Raw genomic sequence first — 19,754 nt, 5'->3', positions numbered from 1 at the left:
GTAACGTGAAGCGAAAGCCATCCATTGATAAGAGAAGTCTGTTTATTATCATTCATGCCTTCGGAAGCCTATTACTCTATTTAAGTGCCTTTATAATATGAAAAATGATTTTAAGTTAAATTGTTTCCCATTTTTTGTTAGAACATATTATAATTGAATATTTACCTCGAGAAACGTGAGGCAAAAGCCATCCATTGACAAGAAAGTTCATTTATAGTCACTCATGCCTGCAAAAGCCTTATTACTCGCTTTAAATCGTTTTACAAACTCATAATTAAATTTAATTTGAATTTTTTTACATTTTTTGAGTAAAACAGGTTATAATTGATCGATTGCCTCGAGTAACGTGAAGCGAAAACCATCCAATGATAAGAAAAGTCCGTTTATTGTCATTCATGCCTTCGGAAGCCTATTACTCGATTTAAATGCCTTTATAATATCACAAATGATTTTAAGTTGAATGTTTTACATTTTTTGCTAGAACATATTATAATTGAATATTTACCTCGAGAAACGTGAAGCAAAAGCCATCCATTGACAAGAAAGTTCATTTATAGTCACTCATGCCTGCAAAAGCCTTATTACTCGCTTTAAATCGTATTATAAACTCAAAATTGAATTTAATTTGAATTTTTTTACATTTTTTGCGTAAAATAGGTTATAATTGATCGATTGCCTCGAGTAACGTGAAGCGAAAACCATCCAATGATAAGAAAAGTCCGTTTATTGTCATTCATGCCTTCGGAAGCCTATTACTCAATTTAAATGCCTTTATAATATCACAAATGATTTTAAGTTGAATGTTTTACATTTTTTGCTAGAACATATTATAATTGAATATTTACCTCGAGAAACGTGAAGCAAAAGCCATCCATTGACAAGAAAGTTCATTTATAGTCACTCATGCCTGCAAAAGCCTTATTACTCGCTTTAGATAGTTTTAGAATCTCATAATTGAATTTAATTTGAATTTTTTTTATATTTTTTGAGTAAAATAGATTATAATTGAATGTTTGCCTCGAGTAACGTGAAGCGAAAGCCATCCATTAATAAGAGAAGTCCTTTTATTATCATTCATGCCTTCGGAAGCCTATTACTCGATTTAAATGCCTTTATAATCTGACAACTGATTTTAAATTGAATTTTTTTGCCTTTTTTGTTAGAACATATTATAATTGAATATTTACCTCGAGAAACGTGAAGCAACAGCATCCATTGACGAGAAAGTTCATTTATAGTCACTCATGCCTGCAAAAGCCTTATTACTCGCTTTAAATCGTTTTATAATCTCATAATTGAATTTAATTTGAATTTTTTTACATTTTTTGAGTAAAACAGATTATAATTGATTGTTTGGTTCGAGTAACGTGAAGCGAAAGCCATCCATTGATAAGAAAAGTCCGTTTATTATCATTCATGCCTTCGGAAGCCTATTACTCGATTTAAATGCCTTTATAATCTCACAACTGATTTTAAATTGAGTTTTTTTTGCATTTTTTGTTAGAACATATTATAATTGAATATTTTCCTTGAGAAACGTGAAGCAACACCATCCATTGACAAGAAAGTTCATTTATAGTCACTCATGCTTGCAAAAGCCTTATTACTTGCTTTAAATCATTTTATAATCTCATAATTGAATTTAATTTGAATTTTTTTACATTTTTTCAGTAAAACAGATTATAATTGATTGTTTGCCTCAAGTAACGTGAAGCGAAAGCCACCCATTGATAAGAAAAGTCCGTTTATCGTCATTCATGCCTTCGGAAGCCTATTACTCGATTTAAATGCATTTATAATATCACAAATGATTTTAAGTTAAATTGTCTCACATTTTTTGTTAGAACATATTATAATTGAATATTTACCTCGAGAAACGTGAAGCAAAAGCCATCCATTGACAAGAAAGTTCATTTATAGTCACTCATGCCTGCAAAAGCCTTATTACTCGCTTTAAATCGTTTTATAATCTCATAATTGAATTTAATTTGAATTTTTTTATATTTTTTGATTAAAACAAATTACAATTGATTGTTTGGCTCGAGTAACGTGAAGCGAAAGCCATCCATTGATAAGAAAAGTTTGTTTATAGTCATTCATGCCTTCGGAAGCCTATTACTCGATTTAAATGCCTTTATAATCTCACAAATGATTTTAAGTTGAGTTTTTTTAAATTTTTTGTTAGAACATATTATAATTGAATATTTACCTTGAGAAACGTGAAGCAAAAACCATCCATTGGCAAGAAAAGTTCATTTATAGTTACTCATGTCTACGGAAGCCTTATCACTCACTTTAAATGCTTTTATAATCCTATAATTGAATTTAATTTGAATTTTTTAAATTTTTTTTATCAAAACAGATTGTAATTGATTGTTGACCTTGGGAAACAGGAAGCGAAAATTCATCCATTGATAAGAAAAGTCCGTTTATAGTCATTCATACCTTCCAAAGCCTATTACTCGATTTAAATGCCTTTATAATCTCACAAATGATTTTAAGTTAAATTGTTTCCCATTTTTTGTTAGAACATATTATAATTGAATATTTACCTCGAGAAACATGAAGCAAAAGACATCCATTGACAAGAAAGTTCATTTATAGTCACTCATGCCTGCAAAAGCCTTATTACTCGCTTTAAATCGTTTTATAAACTCATAATTGAATTTAATTTGAATTTTTTTACATTTTTTATTAGAACATAATATAATTGAATACTTACCTTAAGAAACGTAAAGCAAAAGCCATCCATTGACCAGAAAAGTTCATTTATAGTCACTCATGGCTACGAAAGCCTTATTACTCGCTTAAATGCTTTTATAATCCCATAATTGAATTTAATTTGATTTTTTTATAATTTTTTTATTAAAACAGATTGTAATTGATTGTTTACCTTGGGAAACGTGAAGCAAAATTCATCCATTAACAAGAAAAGTTTATTTTTAGTCACTCATGCCTACGAAAGCTTTATTACTCGCTTTAAATGCTTTTATAATCCCATAATTGAATTTCATTTTAATTTTTTTGTATTTTTTGATTAAAACAGATTGTAATTGATCGTTTACCTAGAGGAACGTGAAGCGAAACACATCCATTGATAAGAAAAGTCCGTTTACAGTCATTCATGCCTTCGAAAGCCTATTACTTGATTTAAATGCCTTTATAATCTCACAAATGATTTTAAGTTGAATTTTTTTACATTTTTTGTTAGAACATATTAAAATTGAATATTTGCCTAGAGAAATGTGAAGCAAAAGCCATCCATTACAAGAAAAGTTCATTTATAGTCACTCATGCCTGCAAAAGCCTTATTACTCGCTTTAGATAGTTTTAGAATCTCATAATTGAATTTAATTTGAATTTTTTTATATTTTTTGAGTAAAATAGATTATAATTGAATGTTTGCCTCGAGTAACGTGAAGCGAAAGCCATCCATTGATAAGAGAAGTCTGTTTATTATCATTCATGCCTTCGGAAGCCTATTACTCTATTTAAATGCCTTTATAATATGAAAAATGATTTTAAGTTAAATTGTTTCCCATTTTTTGTTAGAACATATTATAATTGAATATTTACCTCGAGAAACGTGAGGCAAAAGCCATCCATTGACAAGAAAGTTCATTTATAGTCACTCATGCCTGCAAAAGCCTTATTACTCGCTTTAAATCGTTTTACAAACTCATAATTAAATTTAATTTGAATTTTTTTACATTTTTTGAGTAAAACAGGTTATAATTGATCGATTGCCTCGAGTAACGTGAAGCGAAAACCATCCAATGATAAGAAAAGTCCGTTTATTGTCATTCATGCCTTCGGAAGCCTATTACTCGATTTAAATGCCTTTATAATATCACAAATGATTTTAAGTTGAATGTTTTACATTTTTTGCTAGAACATATTATAATTGAATATTTACCTCGAGAAACGTGAAGCAAAAGCCATCCATTGACAAGAAAGTTCATTTATAGTCACTCATGCCTGCAAAAGCCTTATTACTCGCTTTAAATCGTTTTATAAACTCAAAATTGAATTTAATTTGAATTTTTTTACATTTTTTGCGTAAAATAGGTTATAATTGATCGATTGCCTCGAGTAACGTGAAGCGAAAACCATCCAATGATAAGAAAAGTCCGTTTATTGTCATTCATGCCTTCGGAAGCCTATTACTCAATTTAAATGCCTTTATAATATCACAAATGATTTTAAGTTGAATGTTTTACATTTTTTGCAAGAACATATTATAATTGAATATTTACCTCGAGAAACGTGAAGCAAAAGCCATCCATTGACAAGAAAGTTCATTTATAGTCACTCATGCCTGCAAAAGCCTTATTACTCGCTTTAGATAGTTTTAGAATCTCATAATTGAATTTAATTTGAATTTTTTTATATTTTTTGAGTAAAATAGATTATAATTGAATGTTTGCCTCGAGTAACGTGAAGCGAAAGCCATCCATTAATAAGAGAAGTCCTTTTATTATCATTCATGCCTTCGGAAGCCTATTACTCGATTTAAATGCCTTTATAATCTGACAACTGATTTTAAATTGAGTTTTTTTACCTTTTTTCTTAGAACATATTATAATTGAATATTTACCTCGAGAAACGTGAAGCAACAGCATCCATTGACGAGAAAGCTCATTTATAGTCACTCATGCCTGCAAAAGCCTTATTACTCGCTTTAAATCGTTTTATAATCTCATAATTGAATTTAATTTGAATTTTTTTACATTTTTTGAGTAAAACAGATTATAATTGATTGTTTGGTTCGAGTAACGTGAAGCGAAAGCCATCCATTGATAAGAAAAGTCCGTTTATTATCATTCATGCCTTCGGAAGCCTATTACTCGATTTAAATGCCTTTATAATCTCACAACTGATTTTAAATTGAGTTTTTTTTGCATTTTTTGTTAGAACATATTATAATTGAATATTTTCCTTGAGAAACGTGAAGCAACACCATCCATTGACAAGAAAGTTCATTTATAGTCACTCATGCTTGCAAAAGCCTTATTACTTGCTTTAAATCATTTTATAATCTCATAATTGAATTTAATTTTAATTTTTTTACATTTTTTCAGTAAAACAGATTATAATTGATTGTTTGCCTCAAGTAACGTGAAGCGAAAGCCATCCATTGATAAGAAAAGTCCGTTTATCGTCATTCATGCCTTCGGAAGCCTATTACTCGATTTAAATGCATTTATAATATCACAAATGATTTTAAGTTAAATTGTCTCACATTTTTTGTTAGAACATATTATAATTGAATATTTACCTCGAGAAACGTGAAGCAAAAGCCATCCATTGACAAGAAAGTTCATTTATAGTCACTCATGCCTGCAAAAGCCTTATTACTCGCTTTAAATCGTTTTATAATCTCATAATTGAATTTAATTTGAATTTTTTTACATTTTTTGATTAAAATAAATTATAATTGATTGTTTGGCTCGAGTAACGTGAAGCGAAAGCCATCCATTGATAAGAAAAGTCCGTTTATAGTCATTCATGCCTTCGGAAGCCTATTACTCGATTTAAATGCCTTTATAATCTCACAAATGATTTTAAGTTGAGTTTTTTTACATTTTTTGTTAGAACATATTATAATTGAATATTCACCTTGAGAAACGTGAAGCAAAAACCATCCATTGGCACGAAAAGTTCATTTATAGTCACTCATGTCTACGGAAGCCTTATCACTCACTTTAAATGCTTTTATAATCCTATAATTGAATTTAATTTGAATTTTTTTAAATTTTTTTGATCAAAATAGATTGTAATTGATTGTTGACCTTGGGAAACAGGAAGCGAAAATTCATCCATTGATAAGAAAAGTCCGTTTTTAGTCATTCATACCTTCAAAAGCCTATTACTCGATTTAAATGCCTTTATAATCTCACAAATGATTTTAAGTTGAATATTTTTACATTTTTTGTTAGAACATATTATAATTGATTATTTGCCTTGAGAAACGTAAAGCAAAACCATCCACTGACAAGAAGGTTCATTTGTAGTCACTCATGCCTGCAAAATCTTTATTACTCGCTTTAAATCGTTTTATAATCTCATAATTGAATTTAATTTGAATTATTTTACTTTTTTTGATTAAAACAGATTATAATTGATTGTTTGCCTCGAGTAACGTAAAGCGAAAGCCATCCATTGATAAGAAAAGTCTGTTTGTAGTCATTCATTCCTTCGAAACCCTATTACTCGATATAAATGCCTTTATAATCTCACAAATGATTTTAAGTTGAATTTTTTTGACATTTTTGTTAAAACAGATTATAATTGAACGTTTGCCCTGAGAAACGTGAAGTAAAAGCCATCCATTGACAGGAAAAGTTCAATTATAGTCACTCATGCCGACGAAAGCCTTATTACTCGCTTTAAATGATTTTATATTCTCATAACTGACTTTAATTTATATTTTTTTTACATTTTTTGATTAAAACAGATTATAATTAATTGTTTGCCTCGGGAATTGTGAAGAGAAAGCCATCCATTGAAAAGAAAAGTCCGTTTATAGCCATTCATGCCTTCTAATCTCATAAATGATTTTAAGTTGAATTTTTTTACATTTTTTGTTAGAACATATTATAATTGAATATTTACCTCGAGAAACGTGAAGCAAAAACTATCCATTGACAAGAAAAGTTCATTTATAGTCACTCAGGTCTACGAAAGCCTTATTACTCGCTTTAAAGGCTTTTACAATCTCATAATTGAATTTAATTTGAATTTTTTTACAATTTTTTAGTAAAACAGATTATAATTGATTGTTTGCCTCGAGTAACGTGATGCGAAAGCCATCCATTGATAAGAAAAGTCCGTTTATAGTCATTCATGCCTTCGGAAGCCTATTACTCGATTTAAATGCCTTTATAATATGAAAAATGATTTTAAGTTAAATTGTTTCCCATTTTTTGTTAGAACATATTATAATTGAATATTTACCTCGAGAAACATGAAGCAAAAGCCATCCATTGACAAGAAAGTTCATTTATAGTCACTCATGCCTGCAAAAGCCTTACTACTCGCTTTAAATCGTTTTATAAACTCATAATTGAATTTAATTTGAATTTTTTTACTTTTTTTGAGTAAAATAGATTATAATTGATTGTTTGCCTCGAGTAACGTGAAACGAAAGCCATCCATTGATAAGAAAAGTCTGTTTATTATCATTCATGCCTTCGAAAGCCTATTACTCGATTTAAATGCCTTTATAATCTCACAAATGATTTTAAGCTGAGTTTTTTTGCATTTTTTGTTAGAACACATTATAATTGAATATTTGCCTTGAGAAATGTGAAGCAACACCATCCATTGACAAGAAAGTTCATTTATAGTCACTCATGCCTGCAAAAGCCTTATTACTCGCTTTAAATCGTTTTATAATCTCATAATTGAATTTAATTTGAATTTTTTTACATTTTTTGAGTAAAACAGATTATAATTGATTGTTTGCCTCGAGTAACGTGAAGCGAAAGCTCTCCATTGATAAGAAAAGTCCGTTTATTATCATTCATGCCTTCGGAAGCCTATTACTCGATTTAAATGCCTTTATAATCTCACAACTGATTTTAAATTGAGTTTTTTTGCATTTTTTGTTAGAACATATTATAATTGAATATTTGCCTTGAGAAACGTGAAGCAACACCATCCATTGACAAGAAAGTTTATTTATAGTCACTCATGCTTGCAAAAGCCTTATTACTCGCTTTAAATCATTTTATAATCTCATAATTGAATTTAATTTGAATTTTTTTACATTTTTTCAGTAAAACAAATTATAATTGATTGTTTCCCTCGAGTAACGTGAGGCAAAAGCCATCCATTGATAAGAAAAGTCCGTTTATAGTCATTCATGCCTTCGGAAGCCTATTACTCGATTTAAATGCCTTTATAATATCACAAATAATTTTAAGTTAAATTGTTTTACATTTTTTGTTAGAACATATTATAATTGAATATTTACCTCGAGAAACGTGAAGCAAAAGCCATCCATTGACAAGAAAGTTCATTTATAGTCACTCATGCCTGCAAAAGCCTTATTACTCGCTTTAAATCGTTTTATAATCTCATAATTGAATTTAATTTGAATTTTTTTATATTTTTTGATTAAAACAAATTACAATTGATTGTTTGGCTCGAGTAACGTGAAGCGAAAGCCATCCATTGATAAGAAAAGTTTGTTTATAGTCATTCATGCCTTCGGAAGCCTATTACTCGATTTAAATGCCTTTATAATCTCACAAATGATTTTAAGTTGAGTTTTTTTAAATTTTTTGTTAGAACATATTATAATTGAATATTTACCTTGAGAAACGTGAAGCAAAAACCATCCATTGGCAAGAAAAGTTCATTTATAGTTACTCATGTCTACGGAAGCCTTATCACTCACTTTAAATGCTTTTATAATCCTATAATTGAATTTAATTTGAATTTTTTAAATTTTTTTTATCAAAACAGATTGTAATTGATTGTTGACCTTGGGAAACAGGAAGCGAAAATTCATCCATTGATAAGAAAAGTCCGTTTATAGTCATTCATACCTTCCAAAGCCTATTACTCGATTTAAATGCCTTTATAATCTCACAAATGATTTTAAGTTAAATTGTTTCCCATTTTTTGTTAGAACATATTATAATTGAATATTTACCTCGAGAAACATGAAGCAAAAGCCATCCATTGACAAGAAAGTTCATTTATAGTCACTCATGCCTGCAAAAGCCTTATTACTCGCTTTAAATCGTTTTATAAACTCATAATTGAATTTAATTTGAATTTTTTTACATTTTTTATTAGAACATAATATAATTGAATACTTACCTTAAGAAACGTAAAGCAAAAGCCATCCATTGACCAGAAAAGTTCATTTATAGTCACTCATGGCTACGAAAGCCTTATTACTCGCTTAAATGCTTTTATAATCCCATAATTGAATTTAATTTGATTTTTTTATAATTTTTTTATTAAAACAGATTGTAATTGATTGTTTACCTTGGGAAACGTGAAGCAAAATTCATCCATTAACAAGAAAAGTTTATTTTTAGTCACTCATGCCTACGAAAGCTTTATTACTCGCTTTAAATGCTTTTATAATCCCATAATTGAATTTCATTTTAATTTTTTTGTATTTTTTGATTAAAACAGATTGTAATTGATCGTTTACCTAGAGGAACGTGAAGCGAAACACATCCATTGATAAGAAAAGTCCGTTTACAGTCATTCATGCCTTCGAAAGCCTATTACTTGATTTAAATGCCTTTATAATCTCACAAATGATTTTAAGTTGAATTTTTTTACATTTTTTGTTAGAACATATTAAAATTGAATATTTGCCTAGAGAAATGTGAAGCAAAAGCCATCCATTACAAGAAAAGTTCATTTATAGTCACTCATGCCTGCAAAAGCCTTATTACTCGCTTTAGATAGTTTTAGAATCTCATAATTGAATTTAATTTGAATTTTTTTATATTTTTTGAGTAAAATAGATTATAATTGAATGTTTGCCTCGAGTAACGTGAAGCGAAAGCCATCCATTGATAAGAGAAGTCTGTTTATTATCATTCATGCCTTCGGAAGCCTATTACTCTATTTAAGTGCCTTTATAATATGAAAAATGATTTTAAGTTAAATTGTTTCCCATTTTTTGTTAGAACATATTATAATTGAATATTTACCTCGAGAAACGTGAGGCAAAAGCCATCCATTGACAAGAAAGTTCATTTATAGTCACTCATGCCTGCAAAAGCCTTATTACTCGCTTTAAATCGTTTTACAAACTCATAATTAAATTTAATTTGAATTTTTTTACATTTTTTGAGTAAAACAGGTTATAATTGATCGATTGCCTCGAGTAACGTGAAGCGAAAACCATCCAATGATAAGAAAAGTCCGTTTATTGTCATTCATGCCTTCGGAAGCCTATTACTCGATTTAAATGCCTTTATAATATCACAAATGATTTTAAGTTGAATGTTTTACATTTTTTGCTAGAACATATTATAATTGAATATTTACCTCGAGAAACGTGAAGCAAAAGCCATCCATTGACAAGAAAGTTCATTTATAGTCACTCATGCCTGCAAAAGCCTTATTACTCGCTTTAAATCGTATTATAAACTCAAAATTGAATTTAATTTGAATTTTTTTACATTTTTTGCGTAAAATAGGTTATAATTGATCGATTGCCTCGAGTAACGTGAAGCGAAAACCATCCAATGATAAGAAAAGTCCGTTTATTGTCATTCATGCCTTCGGAAGCCTATTACTCAATTTAAATGCCTTTATAATATCACAAATGATTTTAAGTTGAATGTTTTACATTTTTTGCTAGAACATATTATAATTGAATATTTACCTCGAGAAACGTGAAGCAAAAGCCATCCATTGACAAGAAAGTTCATTTATAGTCACTCATGCCTGCAAAAGCCTTATTACTCGCTTTAGATAGTTTTAGAATCTCATAATTGAATTTAATTTGAATTTTTTTATATTTTTTGAGTAAAATAGATTATAATTGAATGTTTGCCTCGAGTAACGTGAAGCGAAAGCCATCCATTAATAAGAGAAGTCCTTTTATTATCATTCATGCCTTCGGAAGCCTATTACTCGATTTAAATGCCTTTATAATCTGACAACTGATTTTAAATTGAATTTTTTTGCCTTTTTTGTTAGAACATATTATAATTGAATATTTACCTCGAGAAACGTGAAGCAACAGCATCCATTGACGAGAAAGTTCATTTATAGTCACTCATGCCTGCAAAAGCCTTATTACTCGCTTTAAATCGTTTTATAATCTCATAATTGAATTTAATTTGAATTTTTTTACATTTTTTGAGTAAAACAGATTATAATTGATTGTTTGGTTCGAGTAACGTGAAGCGAAAGCCATCCATTGATAAGAAAAGTCCGTTTATTATCATTCATGCCTTCGGAAGCCTATTACTCGATTTAAATGCCTTTATAATCTCACAACTGATTTTAAATTGAGTTTTTTTTGCATTTTTTGTTAGAACATATTATAATTGAATATTTTCCTTGAGAAACGTGAAGCAACACCATCCATTGACAAGAAAGTTCATTTATAGTCACTCATGCTTGCAAAAGCCTTATTACTTGCTTTAAATCATTTTATAATCTCATAATTGAATTTAATTTGAATTTTTTTACATTTTTTCAGTAAAACAGATTATAATTGATTGTTTGCCTCAAGTAACGTGAAGCGAAAGCCACCCATTGATAAGAAAAGTCCGTTTATCGTCATTCATGCCTTCGGAAGCCTATTACTCGATTTAAATGCATTTATAATATCACAAATGATTTTAAGTTAAATTGTCTCACATTTTTTGTTAGAACATATTATAATTGAATATTTACCTCGAGAAACGTGAAGCAAAAGCCATCCATTGACAAGAAAGTTCATTTATAGTCACTCATGCCTGCAAAAGCCTTATTACTCGCTTTAAATCGTTTTATAATCTCATAATTGAATTTAATTTGAATTTTTTTATATTTTTTGATTAAAACAAATTACAATTGATTGTTTGGCTCGAGTAACGTGAAGCGAAAGCCATCCATTGATAAGAAAAGTTTGTTTATAGTCATTCATGCCTTCGGAAGCCTATTACTCGATTTAAATGCCTTTATAATCTCACAAATGATTTTAAGTTGAGTTTTTTTAAATTTTTTGTTAGAACATATTATAATTGAATATTTACCTTGAGAAACGTGAAGCAAAAACCATCCATTGGCAAGAAAAGTTCATTTATAGTTACTCATGTCTACGGAAGCCTTATCACTCACTTTAAATGCTTTTATAATCCTATAATTGAATTTAATTTGAATTTTTTAAATTTTTTTTATCAAAACAGATTGTAATTGATTGTTGACCTTGGGAAACAGGAAGCGAAAATTCATCCATTGATAAGAAAAGTCCGTTTATAGTCATTCATACCTTCCAAAGCCTATTACTCGATTTAAATGCCTTTATAATCTCACAAATGATTTTAAGTTAAATTGTTTCCCATTTTTTGTTAGAACATATTATAATTGAATATTTACCTCGAGAAACATGAAGCAAAAGACATCCATTGACAAGAAAGTTCATTTATAGTCACTCATGCCTGCAAAAGCCTTATTACTCGCTTTAAATCGTTTTATAAACTCATAATTGAATTTAATTTGAATTTTTTTACATTTTTTATTAGAACATAATATAATTGAATACTTACCTTAAGAAACGTAAAGCAAAAGCCATCCATTGACCAGAAAAGTTCATTTATAGTCACTCATGGCTACGAAAGCCTTATTACTCGCTTAAATGCTTTTATAATCCCATAATTGAATTTAATTTGATTTTTTTATAATTTTTTTATTAAAACAGATTGTAATTGATTGTTTACCTTGGGAAACGTGAAGCAAAATTCATCCATTAACAAGAAAAGTTTATTTTTAGTCACTCATGCCTACGAAAGCTTTATTACTCGCTTTAAATGCTTTTATAATCCCATAATTGAATTTCATTTTAATTTTTTTGTATTTTTTGATTAAAACAGATTGTAATTGATCGTTTACCTAGAGGAACGTGAAGCGAAACACATCCATTGATAAGAAAAGTCCGTTTACAGTCATTCATGCCTTCGAAAGCCTATTACTTGATTTAAATGCCTTTATAATCTCACAAATGATTTTAAGTTGAATTTTTTTACATTTTTTGTTAGAACATATTAAAATTGAATATTTGCCTAGAGAAATGTGAAGCAAAAGCCATCCATTACAAGAAAAGTTCATTTATAGTCACTCATGCCTGCAAAAGCCTTATTACTCGCTTTAGATAGTTTTAGAATCTCATAATTGAATTTAATTTGAATTTTTTTATATTTTTTGAGTAAAATAGATTATAATTGAATATTTGCCTCGAGTAACGTGAAGCGAAAGCCATCCATTGATAAGAGAAGTCTGTTTATTATCATTCATGCCTTCGGAAGCCTATTACTCTATTTAAGTGCCTTTATAATATGAAAAATGATTTTAAGTTAAATTGTTTCCCATTTTTTGTTAGAACATATTATAATTGAATATTTACCTCGAGAAACGTGAGGCAAAAGCCATCCATTGACAAGAAAGTTCATTTATAGTCACTCATGCCTGCAAAAGCCTTATTACTCGCTTTAAATCGTTTTACAAACTCATAATTAAATTTAATTTGAATTTTTTTACATTTTTTGAGTAAAACAGGTTATAATTGATCGATTGCCTCGAGTAACGTGAAGCGAAAACCATCCAATGATAAGAAAAGTCCGTTTATTGTCATTCATGCCTTCGGAAGCCTATTACTCGATTTAAATGCCTTTATAATATCACAAATGATTTTAAGTTGAATGTTTTACATTTTTTGCTAGAACATATTATAATTGAATATTTACCTCGAGAAACGTGAAGCAAAAGCCATCCATTGACAAGAAAGTTCATTTATAGTCACTCATGCCTGCAAAAGCCTTATTACTCGCTTTAAATCGTATTATAAACTCAAAATTGAATTTAATTTGAATTTTTTTACATTTTTTGCGTAAAATAGGTTATAATTGATCGATTGCCTCGAGTAACGTGAAGCGAAAACCATCCAATGATAAGAAAAGTCCGTTTATTGTCATTCATGCCTTCGGAAGCCTATTACTCAATTTAAATGCCTTTATAATATCACAAATGATTTTAAGTTGAATGTTTTACATTTTTTGCTAGAACATATTATAATTGAATATTTACCTCGAGAAACGTGAAGCAAAAGCCATCCATTGACAAGAAAGTTCATTTATAGTCACTCATGCCTGCAAAAGCCTTATTACTCGCTTTAGATAGTTTTAGAATCTCATAATTGAATTTAATTTGAATTTTTTTATATTTTTTGAGTAAAATAGATTATAATTGAATGTTTGCCTCGAGTAACGTGAAGCGAAAGCCATCCATTAATAAGAGAAGTCCTTTTATTATCATTCATGCCTTCGGAAGCCTATTACTCGATTTAAATGGCTTTATAATCTGACAACTGATTTTAAATTGAATTTTTTTGCCTTTTTTGTTAGAACATATTATAATTGAATATTTACCTCGAGAAACGTGAAGCAACAGCATCCATTGACGAGAAAGTTCATTTATAGTCACTCATGCCTGCAAAAGCCTTATTACTCGCTTTAAATCGTTTTATAATCTCATAATTGAATTTAATTTGAATTTTTTTACATTTTTTGAGTAAAACAGATTATAATTGATTGTTTGGTTCGAGTAACGTGAAGCGAAAGCCATCCATTGATAAGAAAAGTCCGTTTATTATCATTCATGCCTTCGGAAGCCTATTACTCGATTTAAATGCCTTTATAATCTCACAACTGATTTTAAATTGAGTTTTTTTTGCATTTTTTGTTAGAACATATTATAATTGAATATTTTCCTTGAGAAACGTGAAGCAACACCATCCATTGACAAGAAAGTTCATTTATAGTCACTCATGCTTGCAAAAGCCTTATTACTTGCTTTAAATCATTTTATAATCTCATAATTGAATTTAATTTGAATTTTTTTACATTTTTTCAGTAAAACAGATTATAATTGATTGTTTGCCTCAAGTAACGTGAAGCGAAAGCCACCCATTGATAAGAAAAGTCCGTTTATCGTCATTCATGCCTTCGGAAGCCTATTACTCGATTTAAATGCATTTATAATATCACAAATGATTTTAAGTTAAATTGTCTCACATTTTTTGTTAGAACATATTATAATTGAATATTTACCTCGAGAAACGTGAAGCAAAAGCCATCCATTGACAAGAAAGTTCATTTATAGTCACTCATGCCTGCAAAAGCCTTATTACTCGCTTTAAATCGTTTTATAATCTCATAATTGAATTTTATTTGAATTTTTTTACATTTTTTGATTAAAACAAATTATAATTGATTGTTTGGCTCGAGTAACGTGAAGCGAAAGCCATCCATTGATAAGAAAAGTCCGTTTATAGTCATTCATGCCTTCGGAAGCCTATTACTCAATTTAAATGCCTTTATAATCTCACAAATGATTTTAAGTTGAGTTTTTTTACATTTTTTGTTAGAACATATTATAATTGAATATTCACCTTGAGAAACGTGAAGCAAAAACCATCCATTGGCACGAAAAGTTCATTTATAGTCACTCATGTCTACGGAAGCCTTATCACTCACTTTAAATGCTTTTATAATCCTATAATTGAATTTAATTTGAATTTTTTTAAATTTTTTTGATCAAAATAGATTGTAATTGATTGTTGACCTTGGGAAACAGGAAGCGAAAATTCATCCATTGATAAGAAAAGTCCGTTTTTAGTCATTCATACCTTCAAAAGCCTATTACTCGATTTAAATGCCTTTATAATCTCACAAATGATTTTAAGTTGAATATTTTTACATTTTTTGTTAGAACATATTATAATTGATTATTTGCCTTGAGAAATGTAAAGCAAAACCATCCACTGACAAGAAGGTTCATTTGTAGTCACTCATGCCTGCAAAATCTTTATTACTCGCTTTAAATCGTTTTATAATCTCATAATTGAATTTAATTTGAATTATTTTACATTTTTTGATTAAAACAGATTATAATTGATTGTTTACCTCGAGTAACGTAAAGCGAAAGCCATCCATTGATAAGAAAAGTCTGTTTGTAGTCATTCATTCCTTCGAAACCCTATTACTCGATATAAATGCCTTTATAATCTCACAAATGATTTTAAGTTGAATTTTTTTGACATTTTTGTTAAAACAGATTATAATTGAACGTTTGCCCTGAGAAACGTGAAGTAAAAGCCATCCATTGACAGGAAAAGTTCATTTATAGTCACTCATGCCGACGAAAGCCTTATTACTCGCTTTAAATGATTTTATATTCTCATAACTGACTTTAATTTATATTTTTTTTACATTTTTTGATTAAAACAGATTATAATTAATTGTTTGCCTCGGGAATTGTGAAGAGAAAGCCATCCATTGAAAAGAAAAGTTCGTTTATAGCCATTCATGCCTTCTAATCTCATAAATGATTTTAAGTTGAATTTTTTTACATTTTTTGTTAGAACATATTATAATTGAATATTTACCTCGAGAAACGTGAAGCAAAAACTATCCATTGACAAGAAAAGTTCATTTATAGTCACTCAGGTCTACGAAAGCCTTATTACTCGCTTTAAAGGCTTTTACAATCCCATAATTGAATTTAATTCGATTTTTTTTACATTTATTGATTAAAACAGATTAAAATGGATTGTTTACCTCGGGAAATGTGAGGCGAAAGCCATCCATTGACAAGAAATGTTCATTTATAGTCACCCATGTCTACGAAAGACTTATCACTCGCTTTAAATGCTTTTACAATCCCATAATTGAATTTAATTTGATTTTTTTTACATTTTTTAATTAAAACAGATTGAAATGGATTGTTTACCTCGGGAAACGTGAAGCGAAAGCCATCCATTGACAAGAAAAGTTCATTTATAGTCACCCATGTCTACGAAAGACTTATTACTCGCTTTAAATGCTTTTATATTCCCATAAATTAATTTAATGTTAATTTTTTTACATTTTTTGATTAAAACATATTGAATTGATTGTTTACCTCAGGATACGTGAAGTGAAACCCATCCATTTATAAGAAAAGTCCGTTTATAGTCATTCATGCCTTCGGAAGCCTATTACTCGATTTAAATGCCTTTATAATCTCACAAATGATTTTAAGTTGAATTTGTTTACATTTTTTGTTAGAACATATTAAAATTGAATGTTTACCTCGAGAAACGTGAAGCAAAATCCATCCATTACAAGAAAAGTTCATTTCTAGTCACTCATGCCTGCAAAAGCTTTATTACTCGCTTTAGATCGTTTTATAATCTCATAATTGAATTTAATTTGAATTTTTTTATATTTTTTGTGTAAAACAGATTATAATTGAATGTTTACCTCAAGTAACATGAAGCGAAAGCCATCCATTGATAAAGAAAGTCCATTTATAATCATTCATGCCTTCGAAAACCTATTACTCGATTTAAATGCCTTTATAATATCACAAATGATTTTAACTTGAATTGTTTTACATTTTTTGTTAGAACATATTATAATTGAATATTTACCTCCAGAAACGTGAAGCAAAAGTCATCCATTAACAAGAAAGTTCATTTATAGTCACTCATGCTTGCAAAAGCCTTATTACTCGCTTTAAATCGTTTTATAAACTCATAATTGAATCTAATTTGAATTTTTTTATATTTTTTGAGTAAAACAGGTTATAATTGACTGATTGCCTCGAGTAACGTGAAGCGAAAGCCATCCATTGATAAGAAAAGTCCGTTTATTATCATTCATGCCTTTGGAAGCCTATTACTCGATTTAAATGCCTTTATAATATCACAAATGATTTTAAGTTGAATGTTTTACATTTTTTGTTAGAACATATTATAATTGAATATTTACCCCGAGAAACGTGAAGCAAAAGCCATCCATCGGCAAGAAAGTTCATTTATAGTCACTCATGCCTGCAAAAGCCTTATTACTCGCTTTAAATCGTTTTAAATCTCATAATTGAATTTAATTTGAATTTTTTTACAATTTTTGAGTAAAACATATTATAACTGATTGATTGCCTAGAGTAACGTGAAGTAAAAGCCATCCATTGATAAGAAAAGTCCGTTTATTGTCATTCATGCCTTCGGAAGCCTATTATTCGATTTCAATGCCTTTATAATATCACAAATGATTTTAAGTTGAATGTTTTACATTTTTTGTTAGAACATATTATAATTGAATATTTACCTCGAGAAACGTGAAGCAAAAGCCATCCATTGACAAGAAAGTTCATTTATAGTCACTCTTGCCTGCAAAAGTCTTATTACTCGCTTTAAATCGTTTTATAATCTCATAATTGAATTTAAGTTGAATTTTTTTATATTTTTTAGGTAAAATAGATTATAATTGATTGTTTGTCTCGAGTAACGTGAAGCGAAAGCCATCCATTGATAAGAAAAGTCTGTTTATTATCATTCATGCCTTCGGAAGCCTATTACTCGATTTAAATGCCTTTATAATCTCACAAATGATTTTAAGTTGAGTTATTTTGCATTTTTGGTTAGAACAAATTATAATTGAATATTTTCCTTGAGAAACGTGAAGCAACACTATCCATTGACAAGAAAGTTCATTTATAGTCACTCATGCCTGCAAAAGCCTTATTACTCGCTTTAAATCATTTGATAATCTCATAATTGAATTTAATTTGAATTTTTTTACATTTTTTGAGTAAAACAGATTATAATTGATTGTTTGGCTCGAGAAACGTGAAGCGAAAGCCATCCATTGATAAGAAAAGTCCGTTTATTATCATTCATGCCTTCGGAAGCCTATTACTCGATTTAAATGCCTTTATAATCTCACAACTGATTTTAAATTGAGTTTTTTTTGCATTTTTTGTTAGAACATATTATAATTGAATATTTTCCTTGAGAAACGTGAAGCAACACCATCCATTGACAAGAAAGTTCATTTATAGTCACTCATGCTTGCAAAAGCCTTATTACTTGCTTTAAATCATTTTATAATCTCATAATTGAATTTAATTTTAATTTTTTTACATTTTTTCAGTAAAACAGATTATAATTGATTGTTTGCCTCAAGTAACGTGAAGCGAAAGCCATCCATTGATAAGAAAAGTCCGTTTATCGTCATTCATGCCTTCGGAAGCCTATTACTCGATTTAAATGCATTTATAATATCACAAATGATTTTAAGTTAAATTGTCTCACATTTTTTGTTAGAACATATTATAATTGAATATTTACCTCGAGAAACGTGAAGCAAAAGCCATCCATTGACAAGAAAGTTCATTTATAGTCACTCATGCCTGCAAAAGCCTTATTACTCGCTTTAAATCGTTTTATAATCTCATAATTGAATTTAATTTGAATTTTTTTACATTTTTTGATTAAAATAAATTATAATTGATTGTTTGGCTCGAGTAACGTGAAGCGAAAGCCATCCATTGATAAGAAAAGTCCGTTTATAGTCATTCATGCCTTCGGAAGCCTATTACTCGATTTAAATGCCTTTATAATCTCACAAATGATTTTAAGTTGAGTTTTTTTACATTTTTTGTTAGAACATATTATAATTGAATATTCACCTTGAGAAACGTGAAGCAAAAACCATCCATTGGCACGAAAAGTTCATTTATAGTCACTCATGTCTACGGAAGCCTTATCACTCACTTTAAATGCTTTTATAATCCTATAATTGAATTTAATTTGAATTTTTTTAAATTTTTTTGATCAAAATAGATTGTAATTGATTGTTGACCTTGGGAAACAGGAAGCGAAAATTCATCCATTGATAAGAAAAGTCCGTTTTTAGTCATTCATACCTTCAAAAGCCTATTACTCGATTTAAATGCCTTTATAATCTCACAAATGATTTTAAGTTGAATATTTTTACATTTTTTGTTAGAACATATTATAATTGATTATTTGCCTTGAGAAACGTAAAGCAAAACCATCCACTGACAAGAAGGTTCATTTGTAGTCACTCATGCCTGCAAAATCTTTATTACTCGCTTTAAATCGTTTTATAATCTCATAATTGAATTTAATTTGAATTATTTTACATTTTTTGATTAAAACAGATTATAATTGATTGTTTGCCTCGAGTAACGTAAAGCGAAAGCCATCCATTGATAAG

This window comes from Theobroma cacao, chromosome 3 (genome assembly GCF_053813885.1).
Source record: "Theobroma cacao isolate CCN51 chromosome 3, ASM5381388v1, whole genome shotgun sequence".
NCBI classification, from domain to species: Eukaryota; Viridiplantae; Streptophyta; class Magnoliopsida; order Malvales; family Malvaceae; genus Theobroma; species Theobroma cacao.
This window is presented reverse-complemented; position numbering follows the sequence as displayed.